Source organism: Atractosteus spatula, assembly GCF_055471065.1.
Source record: "Atractosteus spatula isolate fAtrSpa1 chromosome 10 unlocalized genomic scaffold, fAtrSpa1.hap1 SUPER_10_unloc_7, whole genome shotgun sequence".
NCBI classification, from domain to species: domain Eukaryota; kingdom Metazoa; phylum Chordata; class Actinopteri; order Semionotiformes; family Lepisosteidae; genus Atractosteus; species Atractosteus spatula.
In genome coordinates, this window is record NW_028296627.1 from 752,611 (window position 1) to 775,728 (window position 23,118).

Genomic DNA, 23,118 nt, shown 5'->3' on the forward strand with positions numbered 1-23,118 from the left:
ACAAACACAGTGAAAACGATTTCGGCATGTTTTCCGTCTCTCCGTGGGAGAAAGGGACAGTAAAAGAGCGAGGAAACTACAAGGGAAGAAAATGAAAAAGTAGTGCTCACTGCAAAAGAGGGAGGAGAGAGATGGTCAGACAGGTAAATCAGCCCGGCGGATTTACACTACAAATTTGTCATTTGTAGTGACATTTATGAGTCTTCATCTGTCTGAAACTGTCCAGTTTGTATTTTCGTTTCAAAAATCCAGTAAACTTGAATAAGACAAGAAGGCACACTGCACATCTGCGGAACATCACGTCCGAGTTTACAGTGACATCAGAGATTGAAAGCGAAGTCGTTTTTTATTAAAAGTTCAAGGAAACCTGAATCTTTTCTCGAAGTATTTCAGAATCACAGTGAAATGTAGTACGATTGCTGCACAGATCTGCAGTCTGCAATTAGAATACGGTTTGTGCGTTGTATAAAATATGCCATTCAAAACTTTTCTAAAACTGCAGAGATACATTTCGGAATGCGTCTTCCTGTAAAAATAAAATATCTATTTTATTTGACGGGCGCTATAAGCAGAGTCTGAAGCCAGCTCCACAGAAGAACTATATTCAGTGGGCCAAAAAAAGTATTTCACTAAGTGAACAATTACTGTACATCATAATCATATTTGTTTTACTCCTGCCATTGCAATTTGTGCACAAAGATTTTTTTTATTTATTTTCAAAATATATTAGTCTTGATGGGAAAGAAAATTAAACTGTGGGCGCGGTGGCCAAGTGGTAAGGCGTCGGTCTCGTAAACCGAAGAGCGCGGGTTCAAGCCCCGTCCGTGCCTGGTTTGCTTACCACGACTTACCTTTATCTAAATCGTCAATTGTCTTGCAATGTAGAAATTTCTGTAATAATAAGAAAAGAACTGTCAGTAGTAGTTAATAATCCTTTGACAAAGCAACGGGCATCCTCCACTGCTTGTCAGGATGGCTGAGTGGTCTTAGGTGCCAGCCTCAAGAACTCAATCGTGTGTAGTGACAGTTGTTATTCACAACCCGGATTTCTATGGAAGCCCGTTTCCGCCAGGGAGTAAAAAAAAAACACGCTATGGTATCTCAGAATTCCGACTTAGTAAGTCAGAATTCCGACTTAGCAACTCAGAATTGCGACTTAGTAACTCAGAATTCCGACTTTATATCTCACATTTGCGACTTCGAAATAGCCCATATTTCATTGTCTGTCCTTTTGTTATTGTAACGGATTCGGGTTCTAGGGCTTGTGCCTTCGCCGCTCCCACCCTAGTTCGTGCCTCACTGCATTGGCTCGAACCCAGGTCTTATTAGCTGAGCTAAAGAAGACCTTTTTTAAGTAAAAAAGGACAGACAATGAGATACCATAGCGCGTTTTTTTTTTACTCCCTGGCGGAAACGGGCTTCCATAGATTTCCCTTCATGTTCATTAAGATGTGTAATTTGTATGTTGCTTATATAAGAACAGTTTCTTCAAAAGTTCTGTCAATTAACAGTGGAGAGCTAGCCGATGTACGTTTTCATGAAAACTCTCTTTAAGGGGATTACAAGTATCTTGAGCAAATCTGCGTCATATTTTAAAAAAAAGTTTAGCTCAAGATGCAACAGGAGTATAAATGAATTCTCCCGCCCTACATTCCAAGATATGGAATCTTATTTTTCTTGAAGTTTCTGATGTTGGTCGTTATTGGAAATTGCCCGGTGATATCGACTCAGGTAGTCAGTTGTTACGTGCTGTAATTCGATACATGCAAAGCATTTGTATTCCCTCAAATTATTAATAAGGTCAATAATGTATTAAACATTACATGCCACTTTTTCTCTAGATGATGTTCACGATGGAATAGTGAGAAAGGCGTGCCTAGATGTGCTTGAAACAGCACCTTACTATCATTTTAGTCCCGACCTGACCGCACTGAGCAATGGTACGACAGAGACTCCAACGGGTCGGTTTTCTCCTTTTACAGTTTTGGGGAAAAAAATAATCTGCACTTTTAAGCAAGTATTTTATTTCAAATTTTGCGTAAGTGTAAGTTTTTCTTGAAAAACGTTGTTTCAGAAAGAAACTGAGTTGACGGGAATAGCCCTCTCAGTAGAATATTGAACTTTTCATCTCAGCTAGTTCTTCTGTGGAGCAGGCTTCAGAACTCTACGTACAACGCCTTTGATGTCATTTTATTTTTACAGCAGCCGCATCCGGAAAGTTTTTTTTTTTACTTTTTATTTGAACAACAAAATAGATTCAATATAAACAAGAGCACTTATAACATCAGTAGAATCGTCAGGGGTACATAAAATAATACAATTACACTTTCTGAAAACGATTAAACTAGGTAAATCAAGATAAGGTCCGCACAGCTTTAATGTTCTTACATTTCGAAAGAGTCTGTAATTACCCCTTTTCGTCTATTTTGAACTATTCAAACTTAGGACTCGTACCAGACCATTTCACTCTACGTACAGTATATCTCATTTCGTAACGAAAATGTTTTTCCTGTCTTAGAAATGCTCTGGGCGGTATGTCTTACACAACGCACCTAAAGTATTCTAATCGTGGACTGCAGATCTGTGATATAGCCGAATTAGAGGGATCCAGCAATCGTACTGGATTTGACTGAGATTCTGAAATGTCTCTTGCAAAGGTATTCGGGTTTGCTTGAACCTTTAATAAAAAAGTGATCTGAGACTTCCTAGCTTTCAGTCTATAATCTCACTGTAACTTAACTAGGATGTGATATTTCGCAGATGTGCAGTGTGCCTTTACGCTTGGCATGTTCAAGACTATTCGTTGCGTGAGGTCCTCACTGCTTGTCCTGTACTGTATTGTGATTTCGTTGAGATTATCTACGAGGAGTACAGCGACTAGAACGCCTTGAACTTTTTTTTCGGTATATAAAAGAAAACGCTAAAGCACATACAAAGTAACTAACATTTCCTATATGTAGGTTTTCTGATTATGTCTCTACTTCACTTAAATTCCTTAGTTACAGGCGATTTCTTTCCGATATTTGTTCTGGCGCGGTTATTGATCCCATACTAAAGATTATTTTTATAAAGAACATGTCACCTGCAAACTGGTATCGGGAAAGTTTTATAATATTACTTTTTAAATTTATCATAACCTATATGATTTCTTACCAGCGTGGAGCTCGAATTCACAACCCCGAGATTAAGTGTTTGGTACTAGTTGCGCCACAGAAAATTATTTTCTTATTTATATTAAATACTGCGGCTCCTGTCATTTTCTTCTCGTCAGAGAAGAGGTCGGTCTGGTCTCCAAATTATCAACTATAAGATCAGACCGTGCTCCTTTGTAAAGCAGTGTTGGTTCACATTACTTATATGGGGCAACACATCAACTCGATGATCGTTCGCTGTACACGCATGCCCCCCTTCACTGAAATAACATAGACGAAGGAAACTCTCTTGTCTTGGGCTGCTGTCACCCGGATTCAAAGCGCGGGTATTGCGGTCACAGCACAAAGTACTGACCACTATACCATCGCGGCAAGCTGGGACAGACTATCGTTAATTTTATTCAAATGCTCACAGTCTCTTTAATCTGATGGATTCATATACCGTGCTCATGAGAAAGTCACAAACCTGTCATCTACACACTGTTCCCAGAGCTGGATAGGTGATTCCAGATTCTACAGCTCTCTAGCAATAGTGGAAATCAGGCTACAGAAATGGAGAAAATCTCTTCAAAATGTGGAAATATATTCCCGAGACGAGTCCTTTCTCAAAGGTCAACTCTGCTTGCAAGTCACCCCTCCCCACATCGCGCAGTGTAGCGGTTATAACCTTCTATTAACACACCAAAGGGCTTCAGTGAGAAAGCGGGCAGAAACAAAGCGATCTCTTTTATTTATACGTTTCGCACGCCTGACGGGGTTTTACGTTGCTCTTTTCTACACTGAACTGATCATTTGGACATCGTAAGGCAAGAGAGACACATTTCTATGTAATCAGGAAACCAGGAATCCTAACCGTTAGCCCGTTAGTGCCACAGAGAAAAAAAAAACGTTTCAACGAGATAAAATTGCAGGATTAACACATTTTTTTCTTTTTCGTAGCGCTTGTGTTTTGTTTGATTTAGCAAATTTTATACACTTTATTTCTGACACATGACTAGAGTATATTTAATACAAGAGCGTGAACAACAATTTTCATCTACCGTATTGTAATGTTTTTTTAAAAAGCAAGTTAAATGCATATATAGTAAATGTTTCTTTTTCATATAATAGTGTTTATGGTCTGAAAAACGTCATTCATTATTTAACGGACATTTGGTACAATAAAAAAAATTCTCATTCACGAATGTTAACATTTTTTACAATAACGTGTTCTATTGTGATCTTGCGCCCCATGCAGCAATATCACCAGACAGTTTAATGGTCTGTCGTCCTTTTCTGGTTTTATTCTGTCTTCAGATGCACCACATGTATTTTTAAAATACGTATTCTGACAATTCTGGTGCAGCGAGGCATTCTGATTAATTCAGATTCACTCTTCACGTGTGTTATAGATATCATATAATGTTTTTGTATCCACGCAAAACCTCGCATGAAAGTGAAGTTGATAAACTTTGCTTGTGACATATTTAACAAGGCACAGTGCCAAACTATTAAAATACATCAGAAAAGTACCCGAACTCATCTAATTCATGTATTTGAAACGAACGGATGGGAGACTTTAATATGGCGTTCTGGAAATTCACTTTACCGGGGTAAAGTTAGCTTGAAGTTCGAAAACGATTTTGGCACGCCTGTAGCGTTTACACTAAACCTCTTAGAGTTGCGAGAATACTACCTTTGTGTATAAAATACATTGTGAATGCTTTCTCAGCCTTTATTTTTTCGTTTTTATGACATTTTTTTGACCAAGCACGAATATTCTTTTGTCGATATCTTCGCAATGGAAGCACAGAACGCCTTCAAACCAAATGCATTTTAAAGACCACGACTTGTGGATATTTCCACAGCCTTTACACCAAACTATCAGTGAGCTAATTATCTTTTTTTAAACCTCCGGCTTTTCATCGATGCGTAATTACGCACTAACTGGAACCCGGGGGACCGCTGTGTGCACACGTTCACAACGCGAGAAATACTGTTCAATACGGCTTCGTGCGAAAAACCCGTATATGACCATACGAAACAGAACAGCGCAGTCTCCAATTACCCAGACTGTAAGCACGGGAATAAAGTTTTGTTTGATTTCTGAAACCCTTCCTTTACGTCCTGTTTTCATTCAGGTAAGGGTCAACTATATTCACAATACTACTGACAGCAGGAAGATTAAAATATTCTTTACTCAGCAGCTTATTAAAAACAGCTCCCATGATGTTCAAACCGACACTGACACAGCTAGGTGTTCTGAAACTCTTTTTCTCGTGCTTTTATTTAATGTGGCACAATGCACTGGGATAGCGGTATTCTGTTCACCAAAACCAGAATCACTTGGGACTCCGGGGGGATCGGTGTATGCAAAATATGAATTCCTTATGCAAGAATTTGTATATGGTCAATATAGTGATCATATCTTATCAGCAGATTGTCTCCAAGGAACAAGTAATAGGTTTATTCCATGCTGAAAAATTATCAAATGATTGATGAACCCAAGTGATTCTGGTTTTGGTAAGCTAAAGGACAATGAGCTTCACGATACCAGGGGGACAGTGGGTGGTCAAGTCTCCCCTAAACAATGTCTCTTGTCAGATTATGATGTCAGTGCATTTAATAATGTTGTTGAACTCTCTTTAGCCCAAATACAGAGGAGCCCAGACCCAGAATATTACACATACTGACAGAGAGTGATCTCATTATGTGTGTTTGGATTTTAACAACTATTATTATTGTTTGCTAGAACCAAAACAATCTATGTTAGACATTTTCATCTTCAGCCAAAAAATACAAACTTGTGTACGTAGTGTGGTTCAGGTTCTTGTCCCATCCTGCTCTTGGTCCAGGTTGAAGGGTTGCACCGATTCTGAGTCTTGTTAGCTGGTATGGATGGGTTTGGGGGTGTTGATACCAGAGTGGTCCAGGAGGGGGGTGCAGGTGTTTCGGGGGCATTCTTGTTTTTCTATGAGTTCAGGTTGATTCTGTTGGTTCTGTCACGAATCTCCCTCACGCAGGCAAGCGCTCCTGCATTCCCACGAGCTCTCCCCGTACCAAACGTGCACACATCAATCAGTCGTCTACTTAAACCCTCATCTGTCCCCCGGTCATTGCTCACGATTGAGATTCTCTCCCGGAGCTTACCTACTAACTACGCCTTTGCCTTACTACGACTTCTCCCCTGGACCTCGACTCCGCTTTTCCGACTACCGCTTTAGCCACTCGATTTTGTACCTTCGCCTGTTTTAAGCTTTCTCTGATCCTGACCCCAGCCTGTCTCTTCGTTTACGCCTCTGCCTTCTGAATCCACACCGATGCAACTTCTACGCCTTCCCGGACTCCGACCCCTGCCAGTCCCTCAACTACGCCTTCGCCTGTCGATTCTGTGCCTACGCCTGTACTACGCCTTCCCGGACTCGGACCCCTGCCTGTTTACTCCAACTACGCCTGCGTCTCGCGCCAACCCTACCAAGGGCACCGCATTGGATCCCTATCCTCAGCAGTCAACCTTCAGAAAATCATAAAAACGGTTTGGGGGCCTGTCTGGTGTGTAAAACACTTGGTTTCAGCAGTGTGGCTGTTGTATTTGAAATGCTATTGAGCCATGAAGACGACCCACCTGTCCCAGTGTATTACCTGTAGTGTTCTCTTCAAAAAATCATAAAAAAATAAAGGTTCCACAACCCAAAACAAAGCTGGGAAAAGTCAGAGGACCTGCTTAGTGTGCAAAACACTTACTTGCAGCATTGTGGGTGCTGTGGTTTAAAAGCTATTAGTTTGTGAACAGAATACCTCTATCCCAGTGCATTGTGCCACATTAAATAAAAGCACGAGAAAAAGAGTTTCAGAACACAAAGCTGTGTCAGTGTCGGTTTGAACATCATGGGAGCTGTTTTTAATAAGCTGCTGAGTAAAGAATATTTTATATAAAGTGCTAGCTTAAGGCTCCAGTCTCTTTGGGGGTGTGGGTTTGAATCCCACCGCTGCCAGATGCTTCTGTGACCCTTTTTCTTCTGACTTGGAAAGCAATCAGTGGAATTTTGTTTTGACAGTCTCTTGAGAACCTAAGCAAAGTTTTTAGAGATACTTTGTCAGCTTGACATCAAGGCAGGAAACAAAAGCTGTATTGCGTCCTCTCAACCCAAATGCGCTTTGCCACCTTTAGCGTTATGCAGGGAACAACGTCTGCTGAGATCACTTTCCAGTCAGTGCAAATCGTACTGTGTTTTAATGTCGGTTGTGCTGGCGTACTGCTTCTGTCTGTGAAGCTTTAATGTTCTGCTAAGAGTTAAGAGGAGTGCTTAATGTTAAGAGGAGTGTATGAAGGTCATAATGGAGGGAGGACACGCGCGTTTTAATAAATCTTCTTCTGGATTTATATTTCGGTCTTTCACCTTTTAATGCATAGCTTGGCCGTAAATCTTTACTCGATTACAGGCACCCCAAACAGTTTTTAAGGCAGAAATCGAAGCCTATTTGACTTTCTGCTAATAACGTGTAAGTGTTCACGAAACATTTCCCTGCCCATCATGTGCCCTCAAACTGGTTTCTCCATTTTCCTCTTCCTGTCATTGTCAGTGGGCACAACAAGACGGGAAAAATGCAAGAGAGGGAAGAGAGAGCAGCTGTCAGGAGTGGGATTTGAACCCACACTGCTACTCAGAGACCAGAACACCCAAGCATTGGAAAGACAGGAGTCTTTGAGTGTGACACCTTAGACCACTCGGCTATCCTGACAAGCTCCTTACATCACTTTGTTAAAAGCACCAGTAGTTCACAAAACTGAGAAATGCTTTGCTGGAGAAGCGCCACGTTGTCTGTTGTTGCCTAAACAGATCGTGGAAATCAAATATTCGGATCGATTCAGAGTGTGCTTTACAGCCTTTGTGTAATACTTTAAATTGTTTAAAAAAAGTGTGCACTGTGTGCTACATTTAGGACTAGTTAGTGTGGTAGAATATGGAGATCATCTCCAGCTCTGAGCTCAACCGCAACAGGAAGTCATGCTGAACAAGTGAGAGCCTAGCTGATCGTGTGCTCAGTGTGGTGCTCAGGGCTCAGGAGTATTGTTGTGGTTCTTATTTGCATGAACTGCAGGGGCTCTAAATCAGCACATTTCAATTTATCTGTTCAGTAAGTTAAAATGCAGGACACGTTAAAATAGGATTATTACTTTGTCTCTGTCCCGTTAACTGAATGTCCCTTACATTTTTAAGGACACATACCTACTAATGCGATACTCATTGCAAATAGTCCCAAAACAAGCACGTCCGGCAGCTGTGGGGTTGAAGGTGAACATGTATCGTATTGTAATGGCTTCTATTTCCATTGGTGAATGAGACAGATTCACAAGGAGATCCTTCACGCGATTAAGCAAACACATTGCCTTTTCTGTCTGATGTAGAGGCTACATTTGTGTCAGCAGTACTATACAGGTAAGTCGAATACACTTTCAGGGGCTGCATCTGTAGCGCTTCATCTAAGAGGATTGTTAGAGCACAGTTACATTCACCCACCCAACTTATTCTTTGATCATTTAAGACGATTTTTTTACTTTCTCACACGGTTACATTCGCCCACACAACATATACTATTTGAATGTCCAATGGCTCAATAACCCCGTTTTCCCCTGGGAACCACCAGTGTACAGTCCCATCCCATTCAAAAATATAACAGATATACTCAATTGATATATTCAATTAACAAATATAAAAAGATATTATGAACAAGAGAACTCTTGTTCATATAGATCCAGGTTTACACAATTAATTTCATGCATACTCGAAGTGCCTGAAGTCTTGCTCTGCTGTTTTAAATATACCTCCAAAGCGTTTAGTTGTGTTAACTACCAAATTATTCGAACTAATTTAACGTCATATTCAGGAAATTCAGAGGAAGTCCTCAGACTTGTCGTGGCTGTTGAAGAAGCCACCGGTTGAATCTCACCCGGGATTTCTTGAGAGATCGTTCAGCGAGCGAGTCCTCCTTCTGCACTCCACACTGAGCTGAAAGCTGCATCGTATAAAATATCCATGGTACAACTCGAGAAAAAACTGAAGGACTAAACAACGACTTTTGATGATTACAAGAGATTCAAGAAACACAACCGTCCACACACGGGCTTGGATCCTGAACGCTTAAGTTAAAAGACAAAATGAAGGATACGAATTGTAAACTCTCTTCACGTCTTACAGTTTATGAAATAAAACAATTTCTTACTTTCTTAATAATTTCTTACTGCTGATAGACGATTTATTGCATTTGAACAAAATCACAATTACAAACATTTTGGGTTAAACTGTTATTCACATACTCTAACGGAGAGAAACGTTAGTGTCTTCAGGTGTGTGAGCCCATTTAAAAAAAAAATAAATAAAAGTTATATGAATTTAATTGTTCTACTTTTAGGCTTGCATAGCCTTATGAATATTTCGGTTAAATCTTTTTTTCTGTAGTAATTTCAGTTGATATTAATATTAGTCATGATTTACAATTTTCGGACATGGTTCATCTTAAATAATTTTGTAGTTTCAGTTTTGGAAAATCGCACCCAGAATCTACCAAAACTGGTAATATTCATATAATGTGTAATGCAATAGCAGCATTTTGGGTGGGAAAACAAAAAGTATTTCTTGGTATGAATCCCAACACTTCATAAGCGGCGTTCGAGGACTTCTCGCTTCAGATAAAGCTGTCAATACATCATAGATTTTTACTCAATCAATATCAGCAGTGTTATCGCTACCGAAAGCTAAATATAGATCCTGGTAATACTTTGTGAGATCTTTGTAAGAAAATCCAAAATACTACAGAAGCAATCAAATGTATACGTTTCTTTTGGATCAAGAAGAGGATAATTATGAGACTCAAAATATGCCTGTCTTTTCTTTTTTCGAGGACAAATGGATTATTGAGGTGTAAAGATGGGTTCAAAACCAAAATCATCTGCTGTTTCTTTGATAGTTTCTTCAAATCCTTCAACTGATCATCGATATCAATGAAAAATATTATACAAATTGTGGTTTTCTGTTAATTGCCAATTTTATTGTAATTATATCTTCGTTTACAGATGTCTTGCATGTAGTCCTCAGCTTAAATGTTTTAAAAAGTACGACAAAAGTACAATATGCTTAACAACATTTATGGTTATATCTATAATAAAATGAAGGTAAATAAACCAAGATATTAAAATACAATTTTACAATACTAACCTAATAATGCTTGTGAAGTTTTCCAATACATCCGAACTGTAATTTTGAAATATTATTGCTGAGAATGCAAAGAGAGTACAACGATCAAATTCAATGAGTGAAAATACAACAGTAGTTCACTAAACTGAGTTTCTTCCCTGAAATGATTTGCTTGCGAAGCACTAAGCAGCCTTGAACGGATCGTGGAAATCAAATATACAGATGGATTGAGAGTGTGCTTTCCAACTTTTGTGTAACATTTTCTTTTGACAGGGCGGAGTTGTTTTCACAATCTGGGTTATATTAAAAGGAGTAACGTCAGTGTAAAAAAAGCTTTCCTTCTAATAATTTTGGTTTCAAGATCGCAATATAGTGTGAAACATAAAAGCCATCTTAATAAATCTGTTGCACGTCGTACACAATGGTCTTTCAACTAATAGCCCGTGCAGGGATCAAACCCCAGCTGCTGGTACGAGGTGCGTAAGGCTCTGCAACATGCGGATAAGAAACTAACCTTCGCTTTTTCATTATATACACAGTGAGCTATGTTTACGAGCCTGCTGCCTTCTACGGGCAGTATTTGAATGCGGTACAAGACCGGCCATGGAGAAATGAAGTGAGGAGGGTGTGTACATTAAAAGGCTCATAGCGTCCCTGGGAAGGCTCAAACCACCACCCTTTTGGTTAACAGCCGAGCCACAAAGACTCATAAACAGCTTAACACTCCTCGGTCTCAGTGAAAGTGATACACTCCGTAAAATTTTTACTACTGGAGTTTTTTACATTCTATACTGCGTTTTCTGAAGGGTACCCTGTGAAAATACGAGTTTTTACGAGAAGGGATGGGACATAAAAGGTCAGCAGGCTTAGGGAATCTGACTTTAAGGTGAAGACTGTGGGTTCAGCAGCAGCAGAAGAACCTGATCAATATCAGTTGACTCCCATGTACTTTGAAAACTTAATTTCGGGATTTAGAGTCAGACGTGCTACCATTCCACCATGGGGTACTTAATTAAAAAACAAATAGAATAACAATCAGTGTTCCTGGATCTGTTATCGAGAACAACACCTGCACAAGGGCTGCGCAGGAAGAATGAAATGTGGTCTGGGAAGAAGATACTCTCTTCAGAAGAGCGGTGCTCCTCACAGGAGAGAATGAAAAAAAAAATTTCGCGACGCTGATTTTTCTCCTCTGGGGGTTTAAAAGGGGAGGATCGGTGTGACCTCGTGGCGCAGCGGTAGCGCGTCTGACTACCGATCTGAAGGTTGAGTGTTCAAATCACGTCGGGGTCAGCTCTTAGTTTTTCAGGTTCTGCTGGTGCTGAATCCGGAATTCTCACCATGCGGTTGGGTTCTGTCTGTACACCACATAGATAATCTAAATGAAAGAGCAGTACAGGACACGCAGTGAGGAGCTCACACAGCGAATACCCTTGAACACAAGAGAAAAGGCACAGTCGACATCTGCGAAACATCACGTCCGACTTGAAAGACAGCTACATCAGAGAATGAAATCCTGGAAGTTTCAGATCCCTTTTTATTACAGGTTTAAACAAACCTGAAAGTTAGGGAGTTTCAGGATACTTTTGTTTTATTAAAAAGTGTCTGATGTCTGTAAATGTCACTTGAAAAAAAAACCGCTATTGGACTTGAGCTGGAAAGGAAACAGACCCAGCGTTTGCTTTCAGGTGCATTTCATTACATAATAGACATCTATTACTGAGGAGCTTGAATAACATTTACACGAGCCAGGTAGAAGCCTACAATCTGAGAAACTTACAATCTCAGTGTCGGGGCTGCTATGTAAAAGAGGCAATTTGCTCTGAGAGCAGGCTCAGCGCTTACTGAACGCAGATGTCTCAGAGCGGTCTGTCCAAGTGGCTGTAAAAGGACAGCAGCAAGAATACGTAAAACAGGTGTAAAATAAAAAAAAATAAAACAATTTAAAAATAAATACTAAATGGGTTTAAAATTCAGGAATGTGATTGGTCAGATGCTTATGATGAGTGTTGTTGGTGTTTCTTGTGACTTAGCGAATTGAAAAAAAAATATTCAATTTAAAAACGGCAAGAGCTCGTAAGGAAAAAAAATAGTTTGTAAGTATCTTTGTTGTAACTGCTGCGCCAGAACTATTCAGATAAATCAGAAAAGTACCTGAACTTGACTGGTTTATATTCAGTAATGTGCATTGGGAACGAAAGGAAGACTTACATGGATTTTATTAGGTTTTAGGAATCAGAAAATTTATTTTTACACGTTATTGCCTACGAGCAGAAATAACTTCCTGCTTTCAACGCTTTTTTTGTTTCTGCTTGTAACCTCAAACAGAAAAACCCAGTACTGACTCACAAAAACGCCTCGGAGTTTCTGTGTTTATGGGATTTAAGAGGGATGTATGAAGACAGTAAAGGGGAGTTTTTTTTTCCCCGCTGTAGAGTATGAAGGCGGTGTGACGAGTCAGGAGGGAAGAGACGCGCATTCCGCACGGGGAGCGCAGAGCAATGAGCCGCACCTGTTGCGCGCCGTGTCCTGTCCTATATAACCGCTGAGCCCGGACACAGAGAGTCTCCAGCCAGTGTTGGAGAATTAAAGGGTTAAAGCCCAGAAGTTGAGAGTAGAGTTTTTGTACGAGTATAAGATTAAGGGAATAGGGTTTGGTGCACAGAAGAGGTTTAGGTTTGGTTTGGTTTGCTTTTGCCACATTTGTAACGGCCATGGCGGCCTGTAGGGTCGGCATGTGCCGTTACTTTTGCGCGCGTTTGGTGTACAAGTGTGGTGAGGGCTCGGCTCACTCGGGTGATATTTCACGGTTGGACTTTTCAAGGAAGGTGTTACAGAAAGAGTTAAAGGTTAAGGCATTAGATGTCAATTGCTTAATTACTTTGCCGAAGGGAATTGGTTTTGACATTAGTTTCAAATCGGCAAAGTTATTGGAAGAATTTGGGAGAAAAATAGAGGAGAAAAAAGATGTGGGCCTGATTAGAATGTTTGAATGGCAGAAGCTGACAGATCTTTCTAATAGGACTGTGATTGTTCGCATGTTTAATGAGATGGTGATGAAGGAAGATATTGTGACATGGTTGTCTAAGTATTGTTTAGTGAAAGGTGAGCCTCAGAAAGTCTTGGATGATGATGATGATGATGGGATCTGGAACTGTGCATGGAGAGTACCTATTTCGTTGCATGAAGACAAAAATGGTTATGGTGGATTTAAACACATTCCTTCTTTGATTGGATTAGGTGAAAATAGAGGCCTTGTGTTCTACCAAGGGCAGCCAAAACTGTGCGGGAGGTGTGGGGAGCTGGGTCACTTTGTGGATGCCTGTACAAAGGTGGTGTGTGGTAAGTGCAAGGAAATTGGACATGCATATACTGAATGTACAAGCGTGAGGAAATGCAATCTCTGTGAGTGTGAAGGTCATGTGTTTAAAGACTGTCCAAATTCCTTTGCAAATAGAACAAAACTGGGAAGACCGATGCGAAAACAGGAAGAGTTTGAAGAGGTATTTAGGGCTGGAGCAGTGGTTCTGGATCAGGAACTGGATGTGGTTGACGTTGAAGAAAGTAGTGGAAAAGAGAGCGAGGGTTCAGAATGGAGTGAAGGAGATGAGGCTGAGGTAGAAGAGAATGATAATGATGTGGAAAGTGAGGTGGACTCTGAATTGAGTGGTAGCATCTCTCCTGATCGTCTGCCACCCGTGGAGACGGAAAGCGCTCAAATGGAATGTATAGAACAGAGGGTGCAGTCTAAAAGGTCTGCTGAGACATCTGATTTAGAAAGTGATCTAACTCTGAGTGGAAAAGTGAGGGAAGATCATTTTCAGAGTCCTCAGATGGCAGGTTCTCCCATGGGATTAGTTCTCTCCAATCCTACTGATCCAGCTTTAGAACTAGAGACTCAAGGAGGGCAGGTGGAGAACCATCCTATTGATGGCGGGGGTGGTGGAGGAGGAGGCAAGGAGAGCAAATGGAAAAAGAAAAAGGCCTGTATAGTAGGTGTCACAGACTGAATGATTCTAGCCAGAGTTTTTAGTCTTCCCTGGTCTAACATCAAGTATGGCTCTGAACATTGTGTCCATAAATGTGAGAAGCATTCGATCCAAGTTAAGGGCAAGGACTATATTATCATTTGTGAGTAAGGTAAATGCTGATATTATGTTGTTACAGGAGTGTGGATTACCTTTTAAAAACAGCTATAAGGATATGGAAGAACTGTGGACATTGGGCCCATCAATTTGGAGTGGGTCCAATGAGAATAAATCTGATGGTATAGCTGTTTTAATTAAAAATAAGATGGTAGAGGTACGTCAGTACCTTGTAGTGAAACCAGAGAGAGCACTGGTGGTGTATCTGGGTTTCACGAATGTCAAATTTAAAATTTTAAATGTGTATTGTCCGAGTTGCCCACACGACAGATATGTCCTAATTCAGAAATTGAGAGAATATTTATTGGGATGGGAACCACTGGTTTTAGCTGGGGATTTTAATTGCCTTTTAGAAAGAGAAGGCAGAATGAGGGGTGAGAGACGGTCCAATTTGATAAATCATCAATATTATTGCAAACGGTATGTAAAGATTTTAAACTGAAAGATGCCCTCAAACTTCATAGTCAGGGGAGGGCAGGTTTCACATGGCACAAGTCTAATGGGACCCAAGCCTCACGTATAGATTTTATTTTGATGTGTGATTTTACTTGCACAACTGCAGGCTTAACCCCTGTTTTTTTCTCTGACCATTGTTTACTGTCATGTACACTTGCTATTCCAACGGTTGTTACTGTGGGGAAGGGTGTGTGGAAGCTGAATATTTCACTTCTGGAGGATGAGGAAGTGAGGAGCAGGTTCAGGGAAAGATATAAGGAATGGCAGTCTTTGTACGTCCTGTTTGGCATAAGAGCACAGTGGTGGGAGGAGGTGAAGGAGCGTACAAAAGCATTCTTCATAGAGATGGGGAGGTGAAAACAGGCTAGGATACGAAGGGTTGAAAACGGATTACAAAAGAGATTGCAGAGGTATGTTAAGTTATTAGAAGAGGGGTGGGACTTCAGTGAGGAAACTGAAGAATTAAAGAATGAGCTTTTAAATCTCTCTAGAGAAAAGATTAAAAAAATCATGTTTCAAAGCAAAGTGAAAGAGCTTGAAGAAGGTGAAAAATGTACAAGATTCTTTTTCAAGAAAAGGGTTGCAGGGAGGGGACTAATGTCTGCATTGAAGGGACGAGAGGGGGTTTTGCAAACTAGTATGGAAGACATGTTGACTGTAGCTGAGGATTTCTATGGGGAGTTGTTTGGAAAGAAACAAGTGTCTAAGGATTTGTTAGAAAAATTTGTGTAAGTCATTCCAAAGAGTGTAAAAGACGATACTGTGTTATCAAAAGGCCTTTCTGTAGAAGAGTTAATGGAAAGTTTGAAGACCTTCAAAACGGGTAAGACTCCAGGGTTGGGTGGTCTACCCATTGAGTTTTACAGGGCCTTTTGGGATATTTTAGCATTGGATCTTTTAACCATTTTTAAAGAATTTGAGTTTTTAGAAGAACTGCTGGACAGCTTTAAGACAGGAGTTGTGATCTTACTATTCAAAAAGAATGATCGCACGGACCTGGCAAATTGGCGACCGATAACTTTATTGAATTGTGATCTTAAACTGCTTTCCAAGTGTTTAACGCTTTGATTAAAATCTGTCCTGAGTGAAGTCATTCATCCAGATCAAGCTTGTGGTGTGGCAGGGAGGAGGATCACGGACAGCCTGATACTGATTAGAGATACCATAGGTTATGTGAGAGAGAGGAATATTGGATTGGCGGTTTTAAACTTGGATTTTGAGAAAGCTTACGATCGTATCTCTTATGAGTATATGTTTAGAGTACTACAAAAGATGGGGCTTTCAACCAGGTTCCTCACTTGGGTAAGGTTATTATATAAGGATATAGGAAGTAGAATAATGATTAATGGCAGCATGTCAAATGTGGTTAATGTGAATTGCGGTGTTCGCCAAGGCTGTCCGTTATCCCCACTCCTTTTTGTTTGCTGCATAGAACCACTGGCACAAGCCTTGAGAATGGAGAATGGGATTGAAGGCATTAAAATCCCTGGGAGTGGGGCCCAAGAGGTGAGAACTGTACTATACATGGACGATGTAAATGTTTTTTGTACAGATTATAAGGGAGTCAGAAATAGCTTGGAGGTGACAACCCAGTTTTGCGGAGCATCAGGGGCCAAGCTGAATAAAAACAAATGTGTGCTGATGCAATATGGGAACTGGAGTGAAGAGGAAAATGTGGGAATCGCAATTCGTAGAGATGAAATAAAGATCTTGGGAATAAACTTTGACAGAAATGACAGGGATGGGGAGTAGGAATTGGGATAGGGGGGTAGGGAAAGTCAAAAGCAAGATCGGTCTGTGGAGTTTACGGGAATTAACAATGGAAGGCAAGGTTTTAGTTGTCAAGACTGTAATTTTACCATTACTGTTGTTTGTCAGTGCTGTTTTTATGCCATCAAGGTCTGTTTTATTGGTTTTAAAGAGGGCTATTTTTTATTTTTTCTGGAGGTCAAAATGGGAGAGAGTAAAGAGGGTGGTTGTAGAAAAAAAGGTGGAAATGGGTGGAAAAGGCATGCCTGAACTGTTCACTTTCCGAATGTACAAATATGTATCATTACATTTGTCTTTAGCGGTAGGGAACAGGGGGAAAGTATCCTTTATGTCTCGCTTTTTGTGTGGTTTTTATTTAAGGACATTGAAAGTTTTAGAGATCCCTTTAACAGCACCTGTTGCTTTTGACCTCCCATATTCATATTTTATCATAAAGAAATTTTTAAGGGAACAGAATTTGGAAAATGAGGCACTGGATGTGTTGACAAGTGCAAGAAGGTTGGAACTTGTTGTGCAGGGTAGAGGTGCAGTATGTCAAATTCGTGGCCTCGTGGCTGGGGATCCCAGCCATGTTTGGAAAAGGGTTGGCCACACGGTTTTGTTGAATAGACACAGAGACATGTGCTGGATGATTGCACATGAAGTTTTACCAACAAGGGCTGTGATGCATTCGAGAGGCATGGGGAAGACATCAAGGTGTCCAGTGGAAGGATGCGGACAAGAAGAATCCATCCGGCACGTCCTGTGGGACTGTGGCATCGCAAAAGAGGTGTGGACATTGGCTAACAGCTGGATAAGGTGCTTTCTGGCTTGCGGTATAAGTGACCCCCAGGTAGTGCTCTATGGACATGGACTTGAGAAGCTATTGAAATCGGAAGAAAGCAAAGCCTGGCAGGTCATCTGTTGCCTAAGGGAAGCTTTATGGAAGACTAGAACTACATTGGTATATAGAATGGAAAAAACTCTGCCTCTGTCAGTGATACAGAAGGCTGTGTCTTATTTGAGAGACTACATTTTGATCCACCGGAGAAGATTTGGGGAGAAAGAAACTGAGAGGGTCTGGAAGTTGACATTATGGCCCAAGCATGTTGCAATCAAATGGTGATGGATCACAAGTCATGTTTCAGCAGGTCATGTTTGAAACTTTTTTTTGTGATGCCTCTTGCCTTGCACAACATCTGTCTAGTGTTTTTATTCTTTGCTTTTGTATCTTATTTAATTTTATGTAAGAACTTAATAGTGTAAATTGTTATTGCTTGTGTAGCAATAAAAACTTTAAAATTTCAAAATTTCTTTTGAGCTGAAGCTGGGATTCTTTCTGTAGTTAAAGTTATTGGAGTTGGTGGTTACTGTGCTAGACCTTCGAGAATAGCGCTATTATTTCTTTTTTCTGCTCAAACAGGGCCGGGCAAAACTTAAACTATAACCCTGTTTCAGAAAGATTGAGTCTGAGGGGTAATAGGTGGAGGTTAAAACCCAAAATAAAGGGCTGTTGTTGGTGAAAGCAGTAGATTGGGTCTGATTTTGCTCGTTATTGACCTCACTCACGCAAACTCTGTACTCATTAATGTAGGCGGGCTACGTGAGATAAAGATAGGAGTGTCCCCTTTTGGGGAGTCCCTTCCCCTGCCCGCTCTCCCAGTAGGGTCTGTTGTAATCCAGTGTGGAATTCAGCATATTGTCGTTCAGCTTTTGATCACTCAGCTGAGAAGCCCTGGGAATATGGGGCAAATACAGGAGACACCCACCAGCCTCAAAGGAGAGTTTTTATCCCCAAGGGATGACTTGTTTTACAACAGCAGACACTATTAAGAAACAAAAACCTCTGTTCTGCTGCTCCAGGCTGGTTCCACTGGGAACAAGTGGGGCTGTTTGTAGAGGGGGACTTGGAGGAAGTTAGATGTACAGATGCAGCCATTCAAAATGGGTGGGGTATTTCGCGGCCTACCCCGGTGGGCGTGTCGCGGTATCACGCAGTATCACGCGGTTAATCGTGTCTTCTGACGTCACGCCGGAAACTATCTGGCCTCACCTTGTAAAACCGCCAGGGGGAGCTTAACCTCTCATGTACAGCATTTGAGCTTTTAATTTTGAACTGTGTATTACAGCATGTTAATCATCAGTCATTAAAATGTTGGTATATTTTATGAAAGCAAGATTGCTCAGTTGGACAAAAGTACACAACCTACCTTTATCGGAAATATTTATGCATCAAAGCCTTTACCGAAGATATTACTAATAGTATTAATAATGAATGACTTTGGACAAGCTGTATACTCAAAGTATAATTTCTTTAGCACATTTGTACAAGCACTTGGAATCTGTCCAAGCCATACTTTGTCAGGCATTTTGTTTTACTTCAACGGGCATTAAAAACTCCCTTGCTTTTAACAGGGCGTTTCATAATTTCTTACTACGGAAATGATTTAAAATGCGACACTTATCATTCAGCTAGAGCTCAAAATATCACAAGGATCCTCAAGAGCACAGCAAAGACTGTATTAAAAGATACTTGTATCAGATACATGAGAATCCAGGCTTTTTTATCAACGCTTTCTTTTCCGTATACCAGATTTTATGGAACCACTTCAGAAGGGTGTCAGCCAGTCAGATTCCAGGAATCGGTACTTGAAAGGAAAAATACACACCGATATTCCATTTCTCCCTAACGATTTTAAGCATCGAAGTATTTAACTAGCATGTGAAATAGCGTGTGAAAAAGTGATAGTTTTAAGGTTTTCTGCTAATATAATATGGAATCACGTATCTAAAGAATTTAATAACGATATGATTATATTCGTGTATTGCGACAGGGCTGTGTAGGGCTGTTTCGCCTCTCTCTTCATGCGACTTTTCTTTTAACAAACATTTCTTCGAAAAAATAGAATAGCGATATTATGGACAATCAATTGACTTTTATATTTCAAAATATCACAACATGATCGATTCTAAGTCATTTTTGACTTGTGAATAGTCACCTTCTTCCCTTCTGAAAACGGTCCCTGCTTCTGCTTCCTGCTTCTATTGTGTGTGTGTGTAATAGAGTAAATTTTTATAGAGAAATGGAGGCTGGACAGTATGCGATACAATATAAACATTTATATTGATTTAAATCGCAAACGCGTGTTTAATTATATGTGTTTTTTTAATCATAATCAGGCTAATGCAACATAAATTGATACAGTATCTTTGTCTTCTAAGTATCTTAATAAACTTTCAGCATAGCTTTCTACCCGTTTAGATTTATATTTCTTGGGATTTTGGGATCAAACGTGGAAGGATTAGATTGTAATTGTTTTTATTTTTCAAATACGTTTTAGAAAAGTGTAATCTATACCTGCCCAGACTGTACGCCTTCCTAAACCCTGCCTTTCACTAGTGTCCTGCTCTTCCCCGCGCACCCCAGCCGGCACTCTTCGGCCTGTGCCCGGGATGAATGTATATTTTGATATTTACACCCGGCGCGGCACCGAGGGAGCGTCTGCATTTATAACTTAGTTTTTAAAATTAGTCAAGCAATATGAAGCATCTCCTCTTACTTTTAAGTCCCTTAAATACATTGAGCACAGCTTTCTCACCACTTAAGATTACTTTTTGATACCATCCTTACACAAAGCAGAAACTTTCCGATGACATACAATACAAGTGGAAAGATTACAGATTTTAATCGTCTTTAATTTTGTTACGTTATAAGTTTTAGGAACGTTTAATCTAAACAAACACCACAAAACTATTCTCGATTGTATTTCTGAATGTTATGTTACACCTACAGTAGTTCACTGCTTTAAATACATCGAATTAAGAAAGTAAGGTGTATCACTTTAGATCTTTTTTTCTGAACCAGGGAAAATCTGATCATGTTTCTCTATAACAATAATAAAAAACTTTATTTTACATATCACCTTTAAAAGTGGCATCTCAAAGCAATACAGTAGATCGAAAAACAGTTAAAAAGGACCAAAGTAAATACCAGACAAACGCAAACGCGTTTTTAATAAAATGCTTTTATTCATTCAGCAGAGAGTGAGAGGGACATCCAGCAGAGAGAGACACACACACCGGTTTCCATTGACAAAAGTAATTGTTTTTTTTTCAATTCCTCTTGTCTAACAGGAATGTTTTGTTTGTGGACAGACTGTTAGACTAGAGGAAAAGAGCGCCTCCTTCTATGAAGCATTTCGTTGATCCGATCACGAATTCTTTTCCAGTCGCACGAAGTAAGGGTTGAGAATCTCCGATTCACCATGCTACTAATGGTTTCCCGGAGATTGCAAGGCAAGGCACTTTTGCCTCTGGACCCATCGAAATTTACAGACGTCGTCCACCCCCAGTAAATTTCAAAAGTCACAAGATTTCGAAACACGAGGGTGGCGTGGCAGTCGGCTCTTGCTTTCCCGTCTATGCCGATGCACTGCAAGTACAACCCCCCCTCCATCTCTTGAGTGATGGGTAACAGTTGGATATATGGGAGAATTTTTCGTCCCACTGGCGTCTGTGAATTCTGCTCTGTAAACAGTGCTTCCTGGGGGGAGATAGACGGCGGGGACAGCATCAACAAATTCCTGCGCAGTGGTGAGTGGAGAGGCTGGGATGGAGTGTCCTGAGGCGGTGTGTGCTCTGTAGGGGGCAGAGCTTCCGCCAGGCATTGCAACCTGCGCGGCGGGGAGAGGCACTTTTCGGGAGACAGCTGCTCAACTGTTTGACTGCTGGAACATACTGTCTCCTTCCTCTGCATTTTCAGGAGTGTCTCTAGCCTCCCAATCCTCCCCAGTAATGCGTTGTACTGCTCCCGCTGCTGCCGAAAAGTCTCCACACAGGTGCTGCTTCTACAGGTTGGCACCCTGGCCAGTGGCCGAGAGCAGAGACCCACGGCCTTTGGCAAAATAACATAATTCATGTAAGAAATAGTCACACAGTAGTATTCATCAGTCGCGGAACAGACATCAAAATAAACTTTTCTTTTTTTCCGTCTTACCGCTTTCTTTTTTACTGTCCTGGTGGTAGATTTCGAAGATCGTTTTGCCCGTGCGGTGTTTTCTTGAAGAACAGGCTACGAAGAAATAATTATAATTGAATTTAAAATTCAAAACGGCAATAATACCTTGTAATATGCACTGTAATCGCGTATTTCAGATTAAGTCTGCTGTATTTGCTTACCCTTCATTCTTTGGAAGCAGGGGCGGCAGAAGCACCCCGTCTCTTCCCGTAAAAGGTCTTGGTCTCCATACTGTACTGTGTTCGCTGTAGTGCAGGTTCGCAGTTTTTTTTGTGATGGGAGCTCACCCAATCCCTTGGTGTATTTATGCTATATTCACATGTACGGCTAGAATGTTCATTGTCTTCCAATGAAAGGCGGGTGCCTTTTGCCGAAGTCGGGAGACATTAGAGGCTTGCCACACCCGGACTGTTAAACCAACGCATTAGCACGTCAAAGCCCATTGAGGACCCGGAGGCAATAGTTGTTTTGTCCCTTGATTTACTGATCTGCATTAATTATGGAAATTGAGTTCCTGCTCTGTGCGGACGACCTGGTCCCGCTGTCGCCCACAGAACAGAGGCTGCGCCAGAACCTGGCACTGCTGGAGCAGCACTGTCAGACCTGGGCGCCGACAGTCAAACTGAACAAAACCAGAGTTATGGTTTTCCAGAAAAAAAGCCAGACCTCAGGGACACAGGTACAAATTCACACTTAACAACACATTAACACCTAACAACGGGAGCAGGGACGAATTAGGCCAGTACCCACTATTGTTAAACATACAGAAAAGGATATTAAAGTATTGAATATTAGTATTGGCTTTAGTATTAGCCATACAGAACATTAAAGTGCCCCTTTTCCATTCAGCGGGTGCCTGAGCCGCTGTGTCCTATCTTCTGACAGTCGCCGTTGTGAATGTCTGAAGAGTGTATCTTATTTTTAGTACTATATTTTTGTATTATATTCCCTATTAATCAAACTCTAAGAGTATGTATCGGCTTGTCAGTCGGGTCTTTTTTCTCTATTTGTATTGTCGTTTACACCTCGCACGACTTTAAAAGCTAGCAAGACAGGTTTCGATTCACATTAGCTGGCGAGCCTTGTTAACAAAAAAACTAATAATAGTGTAACATGCCACTGTTTGTTCATGAACAACATTATACTGAGATTTCCTTAGATACGCGATTAAAAAATAAATAAATAAAACTTTGAATCCCCGGCAGAACACATTCCATAAGAATCAGCGCTTTTACAGTATATATCGCCTTTAAAGGTGGCTTCTCGAAACGCTTTACAGGATAAAGACAACAAGAACAGCAACAACAACAATATTGTATTTCATTGCACTTTGAAAACCAAGTAATAACTTAACTATATGTGCAAACGTTTCATATGTTGCTGTTGTGAATGCCTGTGGAGTGTACAGTATCTTATTTGCCTTG

The 23,118-nt window shown here is 40.6% G+C and overlaps 2 non-coding genes across 2 annotated transcripts; both read left to right on the top strand.

Annotated features, from left to right (window-relative positions):
* The first annotated feature begins 758 nt into the window (after positions 1 to 758).
* On the top strand, positions 759 to 830 carry trnat-cgu (transfer RNA threonine (anticodon CGU)). The gene has a single exon. It is a non-coding gene; the product is annotated as a tRNA-Thr (tRNA).
* Positions 831 to 11,548: 10,718 nt separating this feature from the next.
* Positions 11,549 to 11,620, top strand: trnag-acc (transfer RNA glycine (anticodon ACC)). The gene has a single exon. It is a non-coding gene; the product is annotated as a tRNA-Gly (tRNA).
* Positions 11,621 to 23,118: the final 11,498 nt, after the last annotated feature.